Source organism: Ovis aries, chromosome 26, assembly GCF_016772045.2.
Source record: "Ovis aries strain OAR_USU_Benz2616 breed Rambouillet chromosome 26, ARS-UI_Ramb_v3.0, whole genome shotgun sequence".
Classification (NCBI taxonomy): domain Eukaryota; kingdom Metazoa; phylum Chordata; class Mammalia; order Artiodactyla; family Bovidae; genus Ovis; species Ovis aries.
The window spans coordinates 32,886,457-32,899,367 of NC_056079.1; the positions used below are offsets into that span (position 1 = coordinate 32,886,457).

General features: G+C 46.0%; 1 long non-coding RNA gene across 1 annotated transcript; it reads left to right on the forward strand.

Moving 5' to 3' along the window:
* The first annotated feature begins 1,350 nt into the window (after window positions 1-1,350).
* Window positions 1,351-12,704, forward strand: LOC105605233 (uncharacterized). The gene is made up of 4 exons (XR_001024889.5): window positions 1,351-1,412; window positions 1,488-1,717; window positions 4,073-4,189; window positions 5,691-12,704. It is a non-coding gene; the product is annotated as an uncharacterized LOC105605233 (long non-coding RNA).
* Window positions 12,705-12,911: the final 207 nt, after the last annotated feature.

The window sequence follows — 12,911 nt, forward strand, 5'->3', positions numbered from 1 at the left end:
TGAAAGCGAAAGTGTTAGTTACTCAGTCGTGTCCAACTCTTTGGGACCCCTATGGACTGTAACCTGCTGGGTTCCTCTGTCCATGGAATTCTCCAGGCAAGAATACCGGAGTGGGTATCCATTCCCTTCTCCAGGAGATCTTCCCCACTCAGGGATCGAACCCGGGTCTCCTGCATTGCAGGCAGATTCTTTACCACCTAACAGAGCAATAGCTCTCCTTCAAAAGAGCTCAGAAACACTGATTCCCTCTCTGTACTTCTGGGGCCTCTGAGAATCTAGTCTTCTCCTGGGTCTCCAGGGGCTCCCACCTTTCTCTGACGGGTTGGAGAGCTTGGCTCATCTTTTATTACCAGAATGCGAATCCCATAGTCACTATGCTCCCGCCGTGGAGTTGGCTGACCCCTGTGAAATGATGGTTTTCATCAGAGAAATACTGTGAGCTTGCAATGATATTCAGAAGGTTGTGATTCCAAACCAAGGAAGAAAAATAGTTCAGAGACAGTTAACTGATAGAAAATGGTCTGGGCCTTCAGGGAACAACGGACAAGTTCCTGGTTCTCCATCCAGGGAAGAGCCAGGAGTACAGGCCACTAGCATGTCTGGGGGCGGGGCTGGGGGGCAGAGGGTGGGGGCGGAGATGGATTTCATGAGTCGCCCTGCTTCTGCCCCTCACAGTCTGCACCGGCTCTGATTCTGGACCTCAACTAATCCTTTCAGCTTCTTCATATACACGCCCACACACAGAGACACACACACACACACACTCATGCCTTCCACCCATGTCCGTGGCCTGGGGCTGGACTAACACCATGAAGTGTCAGCAAACGGATTTTACAAACATTACCTCCCAAATGGCAGCCTGACGTCTGAAAATATTACCTACTCTGTGTCCCTACAACACCGTCAGTTCACTCAATTGCGTAATCATAGACGAACGTGCCTTACTGCAGCCTCCTGTTTTCCTTCTCGTGTTGGTAACAGAGTCTAAGGGCTGGCTTTAAGACCTCTGGGATAAGATTAATGCCAAAGTACCCAGTGTTTCCATTCATCCAAGGAGCAGGCTGCCTGCAAAACATGTCTAAAATTATCCCTAATTCCAAGTCCTCTCTACACAATCAAGCTCTCCAATATAATAATTCCAAAACCTTTCTTGATTCCTGCTTTTAATAAAGTACATTTACAGAGGATATGAGTTCCAGATTTGATTTCAGACTCTGGGGATGTATATTCCTCTTCTGGAACTTGTATATCCGGTCCTGGGGAAAAAAAAAAAGAAAAGGGAAAGAGAGAAAGAGAAAGAGAGGGGGAGAGAGTGCAGAGCGTAACAAACATTCCTTGTATTTCTTCTGTCTTTTGCCCACTGAGCGCGGAGGGGAGAGACGGGCTGATACACAGCATCTGGTTAAAGTCAGGTAAGTAACTCTCTGGGGGGGAAAAGAACTGAAGTCAGCTGCCAACCTCTTTCTCTTCCTAATGTGTTTTTGCAGATGGAGGAAAACTGGAGCCAACACAGAGGTTTCAGTTTTAGGAGATACTTGGGAGAAATGAGAGAGACGGAAACGCTTTGCTCTGTCACTATCCTGTTAGCTGGGTGCTGACCGGAACATTTGGCATCAGGGGCGGAGGGTAGACTTTGACCAGCCCCACGCCCCTGCCATGTGCAAATATGCCAAAGGGACTTCTCCAGCCAGAAGATTCCCCTGAATGAAGGCTGAAGGTAAGACCAGGACCAGAACGGGAATCTGAAGCCTGTTTCTGAGCATACACACCTTTCACCAGGGCTCCGCTGGCCCGAGTGCATGGGCAGTCCTCTCCCGTTCCTAGGAGGGGCTCACAGCCCTGCGAGAGGAGTGGGGAGCTGGGGTCAAAAGGTCTAACTCCTGTGTGTGTGTGTGTTTCAATATTTATTTTTATTTGTTTATTTGGCTGCACCGCATCTTGGTTGTGGCACGCAGGATCTTGGTCTTTGTTGCAGCCTGTGGGAATAAGTTCCCTGACCAGGAATCGAACCCAGGCCCCCTGCACTGGAAGCACAGGGTCTTAGCCACTGGACCACCAGGGAAGTTCCCCTCTTGTAGTTTTGTACCCCTTGCCTTTTGACCGTGGATGAGACATTTCATCCCCGGACCTTGGATTCTGCACCATGTACAGTAGAGACCGTAATAAATACTTCACCTGGTCCCAAGGTTCCTGTGAGCCTTTTCCTACACGCGACAGAGAAGCTCGTGTTGGGGAGCAAAGTCGCCAAAGTGCCCACCGTTTTCTGAGTCGAGTGTGGAAGATTTGACAAAATGCTGGGAGGTTTTCAATGAGCCCCTGTCCCACTGTGAGGTGGGATACTGGGTTTACGCCAGCCCTGTAATCTTAGCCCAATTCTACAGTTGGGAGCAGTTTTCTGTAGATAATTCAGTCTCTGCCTGAATGTGTGAGCAGGACTCACTGGGTTCCCCGGGGGTGGAGGTGAGCAGGCTCGAGTCCACACGGGGTTTCCTAGGTCCTCATCGTGTCTGCTACTGGGTGGCTGGTCTGGGCCGCTCCCTGGACTGTTGACCACTGAAGTTCCGCTTGTCCCATTCCTTGGCTTCAGGCCAGTGTTTATTGCTGGCTTGGGTAGCTGGTGGTTCGTCTTCTGTCTTGACTGAACTGGAGCCCTGCCTCCTTTATCCCCTGGTTCGGTCTGGGGGTCTCCGCTGGTGCCTTGAGCCCCTGGGCCGCCCCTGGAGTGTGGGCTCCTGGGTTTCCCTTGGTGCTGAGCCCCTGGCTCTAATCGTGAGGTCAGGACCCAGGCCGTTCATTCTGCACCCCCTAGCCCACAGCGCTGTCTTGCCGCCACATGGTCATTCCTCTCTGGTATGTGCTCTAGCCAGGTTCCACCCAGCATCTGTGCCTCCCCACTCCAGGGTCACCCAGGAGATTCCAAGTTCTTTCCACACCACACAGGAAGTGAGGGTAGCTCGGGAAAGCTAAATGCTAGCCCTTCCACTGTCTGACCACAGAGTACTGCTGAGTTTACTCTGATGTGGCCACTCCCACATGGGTGTGGGGAGCCTGTGTTTGATGCAGTCTGAAACGAGGGAGAGGCTTTGTGTTGATGAGGCGGTTGGATGGCCTCACTAGCTCCATGGACATGTGTTTGGGCAGACTCCAAGAGACAGTGAAGGCCACGGAAGCGTGCTGCAGTCCATGGGGTCACAAAGAGTTGGGCACAACTTAGGGACATGAACAACAACAGCAAACATCTAACACACTTCCCGCTCAGGGTAGCCCAGAGACAGAAAATCAAGATGAATGTCTGTCCAGCCTCTGTCTTCTTTCTTCTCATGGTCCCTTGGGACCAGAAACGGGCAGGCTTCCTGCCTCTACAATTCAAACCTCCTAGTCTAGTTGTCTTTGCAGTCCCATGGACTATAGCCTGCCAGGTTCTTCTGTCCATGGAACTTTCCAGGGAAGAATACTGGAGTGGTTTGCCATTTCCTCCTCCAGGGGATCTTCCCAACCCAGGAATGGAACCTGGGTCTTTTGGGTCTCCTGCTTTGGCAAGCAGGTTCTTTAACACCAGTGCCACCTTGGAAGCCTTAGTTGTTACTGCAAAACCAGTTCTCACCTGCATGGAAGCAGTTCCAGGATCTGAGTCCTACCTACAAGCTTGGCTCTTTAGCAGGTTATGCTAAACGGGAGCTAAATAAATTAAGAAAATCATATTTCTCTCTCAATAAAACCTAGTTTTTACCTCTATTATGCCTACAAAATACCCATTTGGGGTCAGGATAACCAGCATATTACCTTTTTTTTTTTTTTTTTTGCGTTCATGCTGTTGAAGTTTGAAGGTAGGCTTATGTCTCTGAGAAAATGGGAAAGTGAAGTGATAGATTAACCCATGAAACACAAAAATGAAAAGTGTGTTAGTAGTATTCCAGACATGTCATCCCTCTTCCAACCAGATAACCCTTGGCACTCTTTCCAACTCAGAAGAATTCAACTCTTATGATGGAGCTTAAGAGCACAGTTTGGAAAGTATGACATAGTTTCCAAGTGTGTCCATATATACTAACTCGATTCTTTCTGCTATTAGATTTCCGAAGTACTGGTCCCTCTGATATCTGCCTGAGGCAACTTGAACTTGGATGAATGGCCATTAAACATGCTGATGCTGAACAAGGCTGCACAGCGTCCAATGACTTCTCTGCTGGTAAAAACTGTCTCATGATTTATTCTAAAACATTGGCCTTGAGCTACTTTCCATTCTCTAATGTATTACTTTGGAGATTATAAATCAGAGTCTACTTGCTGTGGTCTTTCACTTGGACAACTCACTTGACCCTCCCCCCACCCCCCACCCAGTCATTGAACCTCTTTAGGGAAGAGCCCACTGGAAAGGAATCAGAAAAGATGGGTTCCTCAACTGCTCGAATTGGGCAAACAACAACTCTACTACAGAAAATGAATTGACCAGCTTGTAATTTCCTGACCTTCTCATGAATTTGATGCTGGCATCTAGTGCTGGAGAATTAACCCATGTCAAGCAAGGCCACTGGATGGCTCATCAGAGCCACTAAATCACCTCGTGCTCGTTTGCCGCCAGGTCCCTCCACCAAGCGAGATCAGTCCACCAGACGAGCACCGTCTCCGAGTCCAGTATTATATTATGCCAGCAAGCATCATGAAAAAAAGTAGGGCAGAGTCCTTGACCTGCGAAACTCCCCTTCTAGTGGAGGAGGTAAACAGTGAGACAGTGAGAAAACAAAAGTAAACACTGAACTTCATGGCACCTTCTGTGGGAACAACAGGAATCCAAGAAGGAGGAATAGCCTGAGGAGACGCCATAGACAGGTGGGATGTCTAGACGGGGCTATAAACAGGAGAGAAGACGAGGAGAATAACAGTGAAGTCACAAGTTGGGAAGATGGACGTGTGCATGTGGGCTGGGGACTGTGAGGAGCCCCACTTGGCAAGAGGAGAACAGACAGAGAATTGATGGGGAAATGGCTGTCTAGGACTCCCCTGGGGGTCCAGTGGTTAAAACTCCACGCTTCCAATGTAGCGGTTGTGAGTTCAGTCCCTGGTCAGGAAACTAGGATCCCACATGCCATGCAGGGAAGTCAAAAGGTAAAAATAAATAGATAATTTTTTAAATGGCTGGAAAATGGAGGATCTAGACCATGAAGATGTAAACCAGAGGGCTTGTGATAGACAGTGGGGTGCCGTGTGTAAGAACACAGCATGGGATGAGATGGGAAGAAGATCCTATGCTTTTAGGATGCTTGGGGACAAGATAGACTATATTGTGGGAAGTGTCTGAAGCTGGAGGGGCCTCTGTCTAGTTACTTGACTGGACAGTGTATGTGAAGAGAAGGAGGGAAGAGGGAGAAGCAAGTTCTAGATACACACACAACTACGAAAGAGGAATTCCTGATAATTGACTGGATAAGGGACACAAGGGAGAAGGAACTTCATGGTTTTTAGTATCAGAAAGAGGAGCAATAGTAGTGCCATTGTAAGAAGGCCCTAAGGTCTAGTGGTTAAGATTCTGCACTTCCACTGCAGGGGTCACAGGTTCAATCCCTGACTGGGAAACCACCATCCCACGTGCCACGTAGTACAGCCTGAAAAGAGAGAAAGAAGGAACCCCATCTCACAGCAGCGTGTTTGGTTTATTTCTATTGGTGATCGGTTATTTCTATTGGTTCTAGATTGGCCTCATAGACGAAATAATCCCCATGGACCCAAACAATGCCAAACATCTTGGTAAGGTGGACAGCTCTGTCTCCAGCAACTGGACCTATGGTTCTTCAAAAATCAACACGAGACGTTATACACCTGCTTATCTCAGCAGAAGGATGCAGGTGGGAGGCTCTAGAGCACGCAGCTTTCAAATCCCCTAGCTGTGTAGTTTGGGCAAATTGCAGAAACCTCTCTGTGCTCCTTCGTGTATCACAATGGGGACAATAATGACCACCTCGTGAACGAGGACGTTCGTGTCGAACACTTGATAGTACAATGACTCAATAAGTGCTAGCTGTACTTCATTCGAATCAAATAAAACAATAAGCACTTAAACAATTTATAAAATTCAAAGCTTTTAAGAGAGGGTAAGATTTTTCATAGACACAGTGGGATGGATTGGAAAAAGTATTGGACTTGGAGTCTGTCTTAATCTTATGTCCAACAGCCATCAGTTCTGTTACCCAAGGTAAACCTGTTAACTGCCAAGAAGTCTCAGTTTATTTGCGTAATGTCAATAATAACACACGTCCTGCCTTGCTATATGATTCTGAAAAGAAAAGAGATGATTCATGTGAAGTTATCTGGCAGAAACTAAATGTTTTGCAAAGGAAACATATCAATTCGTTGTTATCGTTAGTATGTTAAAGAACCCGTCCTTCATTTATCTGTGATGGTCAGAATGAAGACTCAGTTGGCTGGAAAGGCTTTCACCGTGTCTCAAAATAGCATTCCAGCAAAGTCTTATTTACACAGGTTCCGTGATTTAATTGCCTCTGAGGACGTGGAGCAGCCCCTTGAAGAGAAGTGAAGTCTTGGGTTACTTTACGTTGGCCTGGGCTTTAGAAGTGGGTGGCAGTGACTCTGAATAGAATCACTGTTGAGCTGTACACATTTATGATTTATTTTGGTTAGAGCAACCCTCAGGGTGGGGTGGGATTTGGTGGGGTGGCAGTAGCCTGGTCTGGTCAATGATTAATCTGGGAATTTCCAGCTGTCCTCAGCCCTTTTAGGAAAAGCCCCAGCTGTCTTCAGAGCTAATGAATGTCCATCCTGAATGAATCTGCTGGAAGTTGCCTGCCCCCGGTTCTCCGGGGCCCAGCAATGCTGAGTGGTTAGTATGGATGGTTCATAGGAAAACAAAGCTTTGAAAGGCAGGACAGAAACAAATTCTGACTTGACCTCAAGCTGCTCCCGAAGCCCAGGGCTCATGTTTCCCAGGCTGCACATCAATCTCAGCTCCCCAGGCTGGCAAGGTGGGAACAGAGTTCATAGCGCCCTTCAATCAGGGCTGGTGCTGGAGGCTGCAAGGACGAGCCGCTCATTATGTGAGCGAGTTAGGAGTCTGTTTCTTTAGTCTTTCTGTGTTCCTTTACAGAACTTAGTTTGACAATGGCCTTGGACCAGCATAAAGCAACAATTCTGAGTCGACATCATCTTCACCTGGCATTTGAGAAAGATACCCCTTGCATGCCCACCTCCTTTCCTTCCATTGTTTATCTCTACAGCTTCAATCTTCTGGAGGCGATATTCCTTTATTTAGAGGCTCAATTTAGGTGATGAAAATTCTAACTGTTGCTGGTGAAGAGGGCACATGCCTCCTAGCTTTTGCTCTCAATATCCACTTAGTGCGGCCATTGTGCTACACCTCAGCCGTCGGACCAACCTGAAGTCAGGGGAATGCTTTCCACCCTCGAGGTGCAACTTACAGCTCCACAAGCCGACACACATCCTTGGCCTTCTTCCTTGTGGCCTGTGGCATCATTAGTGGATAGATCTGGCTTCAGTTTGGCCCAGGCCTTAGGGATCCAAGCACATGGATCTTCCTGCCATTTCCGGTTCCCAAGAAACCTCATATCAGCAAACTTTGGGAATAAAGTGCTTTTAGAGCACCTGAAAAATAAAAAGTAGATGGCACTAGTGGTAAAGAACACACCTGCCAACGCAGGGGATGGTAAGAGACACAGGTTCGATCCCTGGATCAGGAAGATCCCCCGGAGAAGGGCATGGTAACCCACTCCAGTATTCGTGCCTGGAGAATCCCAAGGAGGGAGGAGCCAGGCAGGCTACAGTCCATAGGGTCATAAAGAGTCAGACATGACTGAAGTGACTTAGCATGCACGCACACACGGTACATTTGTGTGGGACTCTTTCATTTCACAGAATATCAAGGTGAGATTTGGAAATTATAATTAAAGTACATGTTTCATGCTGTTAACATGAATCAAAAGATAAGGAACCACTAAGTAGGTTCTTGCCACTGGTTTTCAGCTGACACTCTCTGCTGTCTCCAAATACTTTAATTAATGTTTCAGGAGGGGGTCAGAAATCTGCCTTCTAGGGATTTCCCTGGTGGTCCAGAGGTTAAGAAACTGCCTTGCAATGCAGGGGATGTGAGTTCGATTCCTGGTCCAGGAAGATCCCACGTGCCTCGGGGCAACTAAGCCCATGCCCTGAAATTACTGAGTGCACCACAGCGAAGATCCCATGTGCTACAGCTAGGACCTGACACAGCTGGATAAATAAATATTTTCTAAAAAAGAAATCTGCCTTCTCTAAAAGCATAAGCATTTCTTTGTAAGTATATTACATTCAAAATGAAAATATATTTGCATTTGAAATTTATCTCTGTTTAAGTGGACTCATCACATTAACATCCAGTGTGATTACTGTCTTTCCCGCATTCCTGGCAATGAAGCTGTAGTCTTTGCTCTTCCGGCATCGTGGATTTAGACAGAGGGACAAAGGGAGCAGAGTGAGCTGAGGGATTTATAAGAAGATCCCATTTCTCTTGCATCACGAGGTTTTCGGTAAAGGAAACTGCACATTTTTGACTCTGAAAATAGCTACCTTGTAAAAATTAAAAAACCCTGAGAGACTCTAGCTTTAAAGCTCTGCTAAGTAGCAAAGGAGCAAAAACCGATTTGGTCCCAATGAACCCTTTCGTCTCAAAGCTGCCAGACATCTATCTCTGCATTCCCGATGAATTTGGAGAAGTCGATTTCTGCAAAGACAATTTTATACAGCAATTCCAGACCAGGGAATCACGAGAAGATGAGCCATCATCTTTTCTTCTTGAATAAGAAGGCAGTTTGGCCCCATGATGAACATGGTTACACGCAGCCTCTGCTGCTGTGGGCTGAAGACCACCTCATTCCAGGCTGGCCAGACAGAAGACGGATGGTGACATTGACTCTCAGATGCTACAAACCATGTCATCGGCAATGACAAGATGACAGCTTTTCCTCATTCTCTTCCAGGGGTCTCTCCATCCAGGAGACTGGAATGTTCCTGGATTTTGAGAGGGTCGCTGGATACTTTCAGGTTTAGAAATGAACAGAGCAGCACAGCCTTTCACTGGGTTGCTAATCATTCACAGGGAGTATTTCTCAGAGCCTCACACACGGGCTGTGTATGTCTTCTCATGTGGATGGTCAGCCCTTGGAGGTTTATGCAAAGAAAATCAATAAAGTCCAGTAAATAAACTCTCATTGTGGTCGAACATCTTGTGCATCTAAAGTGACTGAGGGGCACTTCCCTGGTGGTCTGGGGGTTAAGAATCTGCCTTGCAGGGCAGGAGACACAGGTTTGATCCCTAGCTGGGGAACTAAGATCCCACAGGCCAAATAGCAACTAAGCCTGGCACGGCAACTAGAGACTCTGTGCGCTGTTACCAAAGATCCTGCAACTAAGTGTGCAACTAAGACCCGATGCAGCCAAGTAAATAAAAGTATTTTTTTTAAATAAAGCGACTTACAAATCTTCTTTCACTGTCTAAAGACAACTGCTGACTGACACAGCTTCTGAACCAGGGAGGTCAGAGAAGCAGTCTACTGGAATGTCTTCTGACTTTGGAGTCTGGTTGACCTTGGTCTGGAGTCTGGGGTCTGGATGAGCAGCTCCAAAGCCTGAGTGCCTCTGAAGCTCTGCCTTCCTCCTAGCCTCCCAGAGTAGACTGCAGTCACCTTGAACTTGACCATCTGAATTGCTGTTCCTCCCTGCAAATGTTCCTCTAGTCTTTTACTACAGACTGCCTTGGCCAACTCCCAGTGGCAGGTCTACAGGTGACTGGCAGACCACTTTCTGTGTCACAAATGTTTATGAAGGTGGATGTGTTAGGCCCTCAGTCATGTTTGACTCTTTTGCAGCCCCATTTACTGTAACCTGCCAGTCTTCCCTGTCCACGGGATTCTGCAGGCAAGATACTGGAGTGGGTTGCCAGCTCCTTCTCCAGGGAATTTTTTCCCAGACCAGGGATCAAACTCGGGTCTCCTGCACTGCAGGCAGATTCTTTACCATCTGAGCTACCAGGAAAGAGCTACTAATGTTTATGGGAGAATTGTATTAGTTAGAATAGGTTAGGTTGCTCTGTGATAACAAATGAACCCCAAGATCCCATTGTTGAACACAAAAAAGATTTATTTCTCACGTGTGCCTCATATCCATTGCCAAGTCAAGGATGCTGGGTACGTGTGCGGGGAAAATTCCATTCCACAGTCACTCAAGCATCCAGGCTGATGGAGGCTGTACCCTCTGTAACGGTAACATCTAGAACACATTACTCCTTTGGTCTCCAGGGAAGAGAAAGGCTGGATGTCTCACCTGCTCTTCAATGCTGGGGAGTGACGGGGCAGGGGGTCACCCCAGCTCATCCCCCATTGGTCTAAACTGATCATGTGACCCCACCAGCCCCGGAAGCCTGGGGGGTCCCATCTCCTACATGCCTGGAAGGTAAGGAGACCCAGATGGTGTGCGCACAGAATGTCTAGCAAAGCCTGTGCTTTTGTTTCAAGCTCGACTTATTTATTTACTTATTGTAACGAATAAACAGCAGGCTCCACAGGGCAGATCTCATCCAGAACAATGACAAGTTTCTCGAAGCCCAGTAAGCTTGTCTCTGTCACCTCAAGCAGGGACATGCAGGATCCAGAGGGGTTTCTTTTTTCCTCCCACTGAGGAGGTCAGAAACCAAAAATATTTTGAGGCACACGGTCTCAGAGAGCCAAGCTACACAGCAGCGACTCGGAAACCCTGAGGAGTGGGACCTGCCCTGAAACAGCCCCCTGCTAATTAACCCTGTGGTTGTTTGCGGTCCCGTCCACCCGCAGGCATGCAGATTCAGCCCGCGTCTGCGCTCAGAATTCATTTGTAGCCAGGCAGGCTGCGCCAGTTCTGAGATGCCAGAGGTTAACTTACTGGAACAGCCACCACATCAGAAAGCCTGTCACATGACAGTGCCAGGGAGCTCAAACCCCACATCAGAACGCCTTGGCTAGTGTGGAAGTCTCGAAATGCAGTGTGTATTCTTCATTGGGAATTAAGACCATGTGGGTTCATCCTAAGTATAGCCTACCCTGGACGTGTTTTTAATTAGGCATTGAGACACTTGAGCATTAGTAGCCAGAACTGATCTGGCTATAAGTTGGAGGCCATAGGGACCCCGTCTAATGTCTGAGAACATTAGACATTATTACTTGAACGCAGTAGGTGCTAAAAGAGGCTTTTCTTCATAATGATGTTATGTTGTGTGGCTTATCATAGTAGGGATAAAACTCGGTTGAATTTTCTCTGCCAATTTTTTTAGAGGATGAAGAAGACACAAGGCCACTTAATTTCTTGGCAGAGAGTAGAAAAGGCTGATCATTTTCAGGCTCTGAGAACCATCAGCAAACTTTACTTACCAACAATAATATCTTATAAAGATTTATGGTATGCTTCTCAGTCCAAAGGTACTGTTTGAAGAACTTTACACAGATTATTTTATTCAGTCCTCACAACTACCTCTGAAGTATGATTACTGTCCTTTTTATACAAATGAGGAAACTTTAAACGAGGGCTTTAAAAGTTCAAGGAACTTGTCTAGAATCACAAATTCAAGTAGTGGAGGTGGGTTCTAACCTAAGCCTGTATGATTGCAAAGCACATGTGTGTTTCAAAATAACTTCCTTTACACAGTACAGCTCATAGAAAAAACTTTAAATACGAAAATGAAGAGGGAATGAAATACATATCATTTGTAATCCACCATGCACAGATATTAACTGTCATAATTTGGTGCATGTGTATCTTGGATTTTTCCTACTCTGATGTTACTCACAAGTGACTTGAAATTCCTTAGGTTAGTCTTGTTCTTGGGCTGGATCTGCCTTCAGTTCATGTCAGTGTTGCCCCAAATTTTCCCTCAAAGAAAACAATCCAACACCCAAAAGAATTTCTATAGGTAATACAGACATTTTAACAATGTTCATTCTTCCAATCCATGAACACAGAGTGTCTTTCCATTTATGTGTGTCTTCCTCAATTTCTTCCAACAGTATTATGTCGTTTTCACTGCACAAGTCTTTCACCTCCCTGGTTTATCCTAGGTGCTTCAATCTTTTTGTTGCAACTGTAAATGGAATTGTTTCCTTAATTCCTCTTCCTGCTAGCTCATTGTTAGCATATAGAAACACAACAGATTCTTTCGTATATAGATTCCTTAACCAGAAACTTTTCTACATTTATTATTTCTAATAGGATTTTTGATGGAGTCTTTGGGATTCTCAACATATAAAATCATATCATCTGCAAATAGTGACATTTCTACTTCTTCCTCTCCATTTGCATGACTCTTATTCCCTTCTTCTTGCCTAATTGCTCAGTTAAGGACTTCTGATACTGTGTTGAATAAGAGTGGCAGGAGTGGGCATCCTTGTTCCTGATCTTAGAGGGATAGCTCTTGACTTTTCACCTTTGAGTATGATATCAGCTATGGGTTTGTCACGTATGACCTTTATTATCTTGAAGTGCATTTATTCTATATCTACTTTATTGAGAGTTTTTATGATAAATGAGTGTTGAATCTTGTGAAATGCTTTTTGTGCATATATTGGAATGATCTTATGGTTTTTATCCTTACTTTTGTTCATGTGGCATATATCATGTTGATTGATTTGTAGATATTGAACCATCCTTATATCCCTGGAATAAATCCTACTTAACCATGATGTATGATCCTTTTAATGTATTGTTGTATTCAGTTTGCTAATTTCTGTAGCTATGTTCATCAGAGATAGTGGCCTATAATTTTCTTTTTTTGTGTTGTCTTCATCTGGTTTTGGCATTAGGGTGAGGTTGGTCTCCAAATATGAGTTAAAAAGCATTCCCTCCTCTTTTTTTTTTTTAAGAAAAGTTTAGATGGACAGATATTA